This window comes from Schistocerca americana, chromosome 7, assembly GCF_021461395.2.
Source record: "Schistocerca americana isolate TAMUIC-IGC-003095 chromosome 7, iqSchAmer2.1, whole genome shotgun sequence".
NCBI lineage: Eukaryota > Metazoa > Arthropoda > Insecta > Orthoptera > Acrididae > Schistocerca > Schistocerca americana.
The window spans coordinates 592140020-592149228 of NC_060125.1; positions in this window are offsets into that span (position 1 = coordinate 592140020).

Sequence of the window (9209 nt, forward strand, 5' to 3'; positions counted from 1 at the left end):
GTCAGAAGACGCGCGTCGACCGCAGTGCGACGCAGCGGTAAGTGACTGGCCGCCGTCCGCAGCGGGCAGTACTAACTAGCGCGGCCTCGGGCGCGAATGTCTCTCTTCTTAGCTCACCATGGAGCTTTTCGATACGACCGTGATTAGGATGCCAGACTTTCAAAATCTTTTCTTAAGGAATTTACTTTATTCACTAGCGATTCACCAAGGACATTAACATATTTAATCACACTAGGTGAACGTGGAAGTAGTTGCCAGGAAGTAACTGATGGAAAATAAAATTACCTTTAACAAATGTGAATTTTATTCCTAAAAGCCTTTTCAAAAACAGATTTAAAATTACAATCAGAAACCAACCTCGAAATATCAAGTTACAATTATTCAGAGGCAGAATAACAAAAAAATTTTTTTTACAGTAGGAGCCTTCGGGCTGAGAAGCTTCCGCTCCCTTTCAACACGGCCATAGTCACGAACGACCTCTGAAAAACTACACTGGTGCAAATCTGCAGCACACCAGATTACTTTAAACCAAAAATTGTAACAATTCACACAAACACATTAACTATGCACCCCGTAAGAGGGATGGAAATGGTACAAACACTGACACTACGAAATTATTTGCCACAAAAGTGCAATTTGTTTTTAAAAGGGCTCTTACGGTTGAAGGGTGGCAACTTTATAAAACCCATGAAATTCAGACTTACATGAAATGTACAACATGCTCTACATTACACATATAACGACTCGCAAGATGATAGGCAAGATAAAAACATATTTCAGGAATTCGGCCTTTACCTTAATTCTATAAATTCGTTAACACCGAATCCGACAAACATGACAGAGGCAGCTATTAACATACGGCAGATTGACCAGGGGGGGGGGGGAGGGGGGGGGGGAATTACTAAACAACCCGAACCGCAGATTGCTGTAAACCTCCCCAATTTCACAAGGGAAAAACGGACCACCCAATTCATAAATAACCACCTTCACGCGGGTGGGCAAACGGAGAAGAATGGTGGGACGACCCCCAAACAAAGCGGCTGGTGACCTCACCAAGAAAACAAGTAGAATTTAACAAGTAAATGAAACAACATATCTCCAACCACTTAACTTCTAATAAACTGCGATTTCTGTCGAAGACCTGGCGCAGCACCCACAACGCTCTCCCGAACCGTCCGCTGCCAGCCGCTTCAACGGACGCAGGAAGGCGCGCCGATCTCCCGTCTCACGGCGTCGCAGCTCGCACCAGCCCGACCGATGTTGTGGTTTCGCTCCTGTTGGTTTCTTGTGAACCGCGAAGCCACTACCCCTTCTATACGGCGCTGCCCACTGGACTGACGTGGGGACCTCACACGCGCCGACGCTCAAGGCGGACAAGTCATCTCGTGTCTCAGTGCGCGACCGACCATCCGACCGATCCAACCGCCAATGACCGTTGGCCGAGCAACTCGAGCAGACTGGCGGCCTAACGCGCAGACTCAGATGCAGTAACTCAGCCCCTACAGGGCGACCACTAGCTAAGTTCTGTCACTGGCGGTGTGGCAAGACTTATTTTCTGGCTTTAAAGTTGATCCAAAGGATAGACATACTAGCACTCCGACGACAGACAGACACTAACTGCCGCACAAATGCAAACGAGAGACAGACCAGCAACTGGTGACGCGAGACTGACCCAGCCTCACTCCGACTGACCCCCTGACCAGACTCACCGAGACTGGCAGACTAACCTCTTTGTCGGGCTCATAGCGCCCCTTAAATGCACGTGAACAGGCAACTTTTCCCCTTTCCCACCAGGGGGAGACACCAAAGCTGCGACTGCCACAGCGGCGCCACCGCCAGAATCGGAGGGCGACTGCTTCACACTACGCGCTGCGGCGCGCTCTTCAAAACAGCAATTTTTCCACGGCTCAACAGTGATGATGGGTACGCGTAGCGCGCGTGTTTTATAATCCGTCTTTGTTAATAAATCAGATTAAACTTACTTCTCGGTTTCTCGTATTGCTGTACCTCAAGGACCCACCTCTAACAAATACTGACAAATATTTTGCCTAATTATCATCCTGGGCAGTAACACAAACTACCCCCTTATGGAAGTCGTGTCAGCATGGGGATAATTATGGAAAATCTTCAGTCCTGAAGAGGAGCAGTACAACGTGAACTTCGAGCAGCAGCAGCGTGAACATCTTCCGACTGCGCGGGGACATCCAACACTGGAATTCAGGTTCGTCTACTCCAGTTTGGCTAGAATATGAAACGCAGTGATGGATTTTTATTTTACATTGAGTGACTCATTGGCGTTAAATTAGCCAAAATGTTGCAATCCAGTCAGAGTAATGTTGTCGACCTACAAACTGTTATTAATGAACTGCAAGAAGAGATTCGGCAGTTAAAAGCAGAAAGAAGCGAGCGTAACATTCCGAAAGACTTGTCAAATGATAGTTCATGCAGTACAACTACAATAAAGAATTTTTCATTATTGCCATCAGTGCCAGTGTTTAGCGGGAAAACCAAAGATGACGTGAAAGTGTTTTTTCGTAAACTTGAAGGTGCTGCCCTGTTAGGACCATGGACAGATTCCGATAAGCTAGGGTTTGCCAAATTAAGAATTCAGGGAGCAGCACAAGATTTCATTAGCGCGGAGCCTACTTGCGTGGAAACAGAAGATTACAATGAGCTTAGAACGATTGTTGTTCAGAGATTTAAACGTAAAAACGCGATCAGATTTTACAGAGAGCCGCTTTACAGTTTGCGAATGCGACGAAACGAATCTATCTAGCAGTTTGCCGAAAGAATTCGAAACATCAACGCTCAAACGTACGAATTAGTAGAAGATGAAAATGAAAATGCATTCAGTTGTTCGAAGCCGACCAGAGAGCCTTGGACACATTCATTGCACAGAGAGGAAGTAAGCAAAGCTGGTAGACTGGCGCGATGTAAAACGTTTCAGGAAGCAGTAGAATCAGCTGTTGTTTTCGTTGAAGCACTAAGACGACCGAACGAGATGTAGAAGCAAGAACGCAGAGTTTTCAACACGACAGTACACTGCTACAGATGCAATAAGCTGGGTCACAAGCGTAAGGATTGTAAAGAGAATCAAATCTGCTATCATTGCTGGATGCAGGGTCATGTTTCGAGAAATTGTCGCAACAAGAATAAAGGTAATGCGAACAACAGACATTCTGCCAGATCTTTAAACGAGTACGGGGACGTACGGGCCACCACTCCTTCCGCCCCTTGCCAGAGACAGTGGTTCCTGTTAGTTCCAGTGAAAATCAGACCGAAAATGACTTCGTGATAGGTGCTGTATATCGTGGGAGAAACATCAAACTACTTATTCACAGAGGAGCACAAATCTCATTAATGTGGTGTGGCATAGATAAACGGGATAAACTGAAACCGCCGCTATTAAAAGTGCGAGGATTAAACGGAGGGAAGCTACGCAACTATGGAGAAGTTGACGTAGAATTAATTCTTGGCCAAGGCCAAGATGAGGGTGAAAATAAAGATAAATACACAGCAATCTACGTTGAAATTAAGTCACACCGATGCAAGGAAGGAAGTCTGTTATTAATTGAGCGATCCGAGAAAAGTGAGTTACTGGATATAATGCATTGTTATGTTGCTAGAAGTGTAGGTGTCGCTACAATGGTGAGACAGAATGTCGCAGAAGTCCCTGTTACAATAACGAATATGAGCAATGAGGATGATGTTTTGCCACGAGGAACGAAAGTTGTTGAAATGTCGAGCGTGAGTTACAGTGACGTAATAGAGATTCCAGATTAGGTAAGAAATGCTGCAGTTATAAACACGGATTTTTGTAACAGTACCGCAAAATTGCAACGAGGAGACGAAGTTAATAATGAACTGAAGCGCAAGATTTGGAAGAAGATAGAAAATTTGACAGCTGATGAACAGAAGATTTTACGCCTGTTTAGTTGGAGTACGCAGATTTATTCCGAGAACGTGCAAATTTACCTGTCACTCATTTAGTTCAGCATCGTATTCATACAGGGAATGCAGCCCCAATCACACAGAAACCTTACCGAATACCATTCAGTCAAAGAGAGTTGGTAGAAAACATGGTTAAAGAACAATTAGAAGCCGGAATTATAAAACCAAGAGACCCTTTAGACCCACCGTGGTGTTCGCCTGTTGTAAAGAAGAAATCAATTTCTGGAGAACCACAGTTCCGTTTTTGTGTTGATTAGCGATCTTTGAATGCTGTGAACACACCCGACACTTACCCCTTACCAAATTCAGTGGAAACCTTGGATTACTTGAGTAGATGTCGATTTTTTTCAGTATGTGATTTAACGAGTGGTTATCTCCAGTTAGCAGTGCATTCAGATGATCAATCAAACAATTCATTTGTAACAGCAACAGGAGTATACAAGTATCATCATATGCCATTTGGACTTCGTAATGCTCCAGCTACATTTCAACGCCTGATGGATTCAGTTTTACGAGGGCTCAACCCAACACAAGCACTTGTTTACCTAGAGAATGTAATAATTTTTAGTGAGAACACGGAGCAGCATACTGAGAGAATACAGGCTGTTTTTGAGCATATAAGAAGCGCAAACCTGTCTTTATCAATAGATAAATACCATTTTGCACAAAGTAAAGTTAACTACCTTGGTCACCAGTCAAGGTGTTCGACCTGATAAAAAAATTAATTGAGGATGTAAAGAATTTTCCTGGACCACAGAATTTGAAGGAACTACAATCATTCTTGGGACTGTAAAATTTCTACAGACGATTTATAGCCCGTTATGCGAGTATAGCTCTTCCATTGACGCAGCTACTGAAGAAAGGAACCACATTCAATTGGTCAACAGAGTGCAAAAAGGCAATGGAACAACTTAAAACTGCTCTAACCACAGCCCCAACGTTAGCCTATCCGGATTTCAGTAGACCTTTTATTCTTTTAACAGATGCATCCAATTTTGCTATAGGTGCAATCTTGTCTCAAGAAGTGGATGGTCATGAACATCCAATCTCATTTGCTTCCATACAATTAAACAAAGCAGAATGTAATTATACTACTACTGAGGAGGAGTTTTGTGCTTTGTGCTTTGGTTTTTGGTATAACACATAACATATATTTCTTATCAGGAAGAGAATTCACAGTTATTATAGATCACGCTGCACATAAATGGTAATTGAGCTTAGAGGATCCAAGTTCCAGATTAACAAGATGGCTATTAAGCCTGAGTGAATACCAGTTTAAGGTTATTCACCGACCTGGTAAATAACATTTGAACGCTGATGCAATGAGTCTAGAAGTCAGTGTTTGTCTTACAATAAGTCGAGAAGAAGAGTTAAAGGCAGCTCAAGAAGAAGATCCACAATGCAAATTATGGAAAAATGATCATAGTTATGTCGAAATAGATGGATTATTGTACAAAATCACTAGTAAAGGAAACCGCCTAGTTATTCCAGAAAGCATGAAAGAGCAAATCATGAGAGAACAACACGATTCTTTATTATCAGGACATTGTGGTAAAAAAGCAACAAACATAAAAACAGCTCAACTGTTTTGGTGCTCGAGTCGCAAAGCTGACGTTTTCGAGTTTGTTTCACAAAGTGATTCCTGTAACAGACGGCACACTGTAGGGAAAAGTAGATCACCATTGCAAGAACTACCAGAGACAAGTGAACCATTTGAATGAGTAGGACTAGATGTTACAGGGCCGTTGCCTAAGACTAAAGATGGAAACAAATACATATTGACAATGTTAGACAATTTCTCTATATACCTTCTTATGATACCAGTACCTGATCAGAGCGCTGAGACTATAGCTAAAGTTTTTGTAAAAGAATCGATTCTTAAGTTTGGATCACCATTAAGTATAATTAGTGATCAAGGAACGAATTTTATGAGTGAATTACTTAAACAGACTTGTAAGCTCATGCAAATAACTCAGTTAAGGACTACATCAGCACACCCTGGAGGAAATGGAAGAGTCGAACGAGTCCACAGAACAATTATTAAAATGGTTAGCCATTATGTGAGCAGCAAACACGACAATTGGGATGTCTGTTTACCATATTTGATAAGTTGTTAGAATGCCAAAATGCACAGCTCAACTGGCCTAAGTCCATATGAAATCGTCTACGGAAGAAGAATGCACTCACCCTTGGACTTGGCACCATCGACTGCCGGAATCAGCAATGAACATGTAAGGGATCTAGCACGCAAGCTAAAGGAAGCACGGAGGGGAGTGAAACAGCGAAATCATCAATCCTTTCTTCAGCAAGCAAGACAACACGACAGCCAAGCAGCAGTGCCATAGTATCGAGTTGGAGATCTTGTGTATCTGAGCAACGTGGAGTTAAAGAAGAGTCAAGTGAAAAATTTAAGAAGTTTTGGAAAGGACCATATCCAATATTGGAGGTGTTGTCGACAGTCACTCTTAAGCTCAAATTGCCCTTTCGTTCGATTGTCTTTCATGTCAATCGTGTAAAGCCATTTCTGGGTAGGTTTCCTGTAGTATCGCAAGACGACGAGGACCGACCGAGAGGGAGACCTGCTGTTCTCAAACCCAGGAAGCGAGAGTGGCGAGGTCGCAGTCCAGACTTCGAGGCCGAGGCATCGCCACGTTCCGAGCGATCCTGTTCCAGACACCCTTACAATCTGTGTAAACGTGTGTAGTGTGTGAGAGTGCAATGCGTATGTTTATTTCAGCCATGTGAGTATGTGAATGTGTTGTGAAAATTTAGTATTGAAGCTATTGCACGAGTGCAAAGTGAAACTAAATCTTTTATTCCACAGGTTACCACAAGAAACTCATTTATTTTACGTTTATTGTTAGCTCTAGTATTTAGAACTAATTAACCATGTTCATTTTTATTCTAATGTTTGCTGTGATAGGGTATTCTACTAATGCTGCAGTAACAGTACTACAGAGTACAGGTGTTTTGTTTGAACCACGATCAGACATGGTAGTTTCAACAACTAATTCAAAATTTGTCCTCAAGTACAATCTGAGAGAAATCCAGTAACAGTTCAGTTCTGTAAAGAAGCAAGTTGATCTAATCCGTTCTGTTAAGGGTAACAATACAACTTTGGAATTGGGTAAATCTTGGTATAATAACTGGATCACAGTTAAAATGCAGGTAGAGTCTACATTTGCTAATTATGAGCAAGAGATTTACCGTTTTTTAAAGCTTTTGTCACACAAAACTTTAATTAGGCATAAACGTGCCTGGTTTGATTTTGGAGGGAGTATCCTTTGTCTGTATTTGGTACTTTAACTAGTCGAGATCTGCTGGAAGTTAAAGGCAAAATATTAGCTCTTGAAGAACAGTCCAGTACAAATTCAACTAACCTCTCTAATCAAAATTATCGTATTAATGAATATGCAAAGAACCATTACTAACCACACAGTTTTCATTGAACAGATTGTAAAGCAAATTATTTACATTTCCACGTAATTCGTAATGAAACTAACGCAAATATCCAAGAATTATTGCAAGGATTAAATGCTGTCAGTGCACACTTTGATTTAAACACACTTTTGTTAAGGATTACTGACAGTTCACCAAATGCTATCATTGATGCCCTTAACTTAAGAACAGCCGTAGAAAGTAGTTCAAATGATTGTTTGAGCTGTGTACTACTACATCCAGAACAATTTTTTCAGATCCTAAAATCAATTGAGCGAAAGCTAGATGCCACCTATACTATGATTTACCCTGTTTTAACTCTTACAATTTATACGATTACTATAAGTTAACCTCCACACACTCTTTAATTATTGAAGATGAATTAACTGTTATTGTTTCTATTCTCATTGCTAGATCAAAGCATAATTTTGAAATGTGTAAGATTTATACTTACCTCATGAAATGGACACAGGCAGGTACTCATGTAAAGTATGTACTGAATGATTACCTACTGATCAGCAGGGACTGAAGATATTTTGTGTCCCTAAATGAAAGTGATTTGCATATGTGTAAATGTAGTCATAAGTTAAACGCCCTGAATCGGCAGTATTCTTAGACAGTAGAGTGTACAGCCGTGAGAAAGAATTGTTTATGAATCATTCCCCAAGAGATGATTGCTGTAGAATTTTAACACATCTTTATCATCCATTTCTTAAACGATGTTCTGAGGGTATAATTTTCTCATTTAACTCCACGCTTGATGTCACATTTACATGTAAAAATTATGATGCACCTGAGGTACCCTTTACACTCAAATTGAATAATAGCGGATTAATCTTGAATGCCACACATTGTGATTTATCGTGTGAACTATTTGATATGCCTAGTGTATTGCCAACTACATGCCACTGGACATTTGCCATTAACAAGAATGTTATCTGTTTATTACAATGATTCATACATATTAAAATATGGAAAGCATTCCATATCAAGTTTTCCTGAAGACAATAATTTAGTTAAGGACATCCCTGAAAATGTAATCTCTTGCAATAATGAGTTAAACTTCATTGTAGCAGCGAATAGAATTAAGTCCTTCGATTCATCCAGCAATGTTAATGCATACTTGATTATCAGTATTGTGTTTTTATTGTTTTTATTAATTTGTCTTTTGTCAACAGCATTGGTCATGTATGAAACTGTCATCCCGAGCCGGCCGGAGTGGCCGTGCGGTTCTAGGCGCTACAGTCTGGAACCGAGCGACTGCTACGGTCGCAGGTTCGAATCCTGCCTCAGTCATAGATGTGTGCGATGTCCTTAGGTTAGTTAGGTTTAATTAGTTCTAAGTTCTAGGCGACTGATGACCTCAGATGTTAATTCACATAGTGCTCAGAGCCATTTGAACCATTTGCCATCCTGAAGGCTCATTTCTTTGCACCAAACGTTACTGTATTTGCAAACGAAATACGTGTTGCAGTGCCTTCTGATGCCGCAAATGGCGAAATAGATTCGTAACGCCCAGGGGGTCGTTTGAAGCCACCTATGGTTGCTCTTTTTCTCTGGGTAAAGTGATGTAAGGGTTTAAGGGTTGTGCGCAGGCGTACAGTACGATACACGCGCTCGCCAGCCAACCTGTCTGGAATGCTGACAATTTGCTTGGTCAGTAGATGCGCGTCCGGCCACACTGCGATGCAGATTACGCCACTGGCCACTGTCCGCAGCATACAGTATTAACTAGCGTGGCCTCGGGCGCAAATATGTCTCTTTTCTTAGCTCGTCATGGAGCCTTTCAATACGACCATAATTAGGATGTCAGACACAGT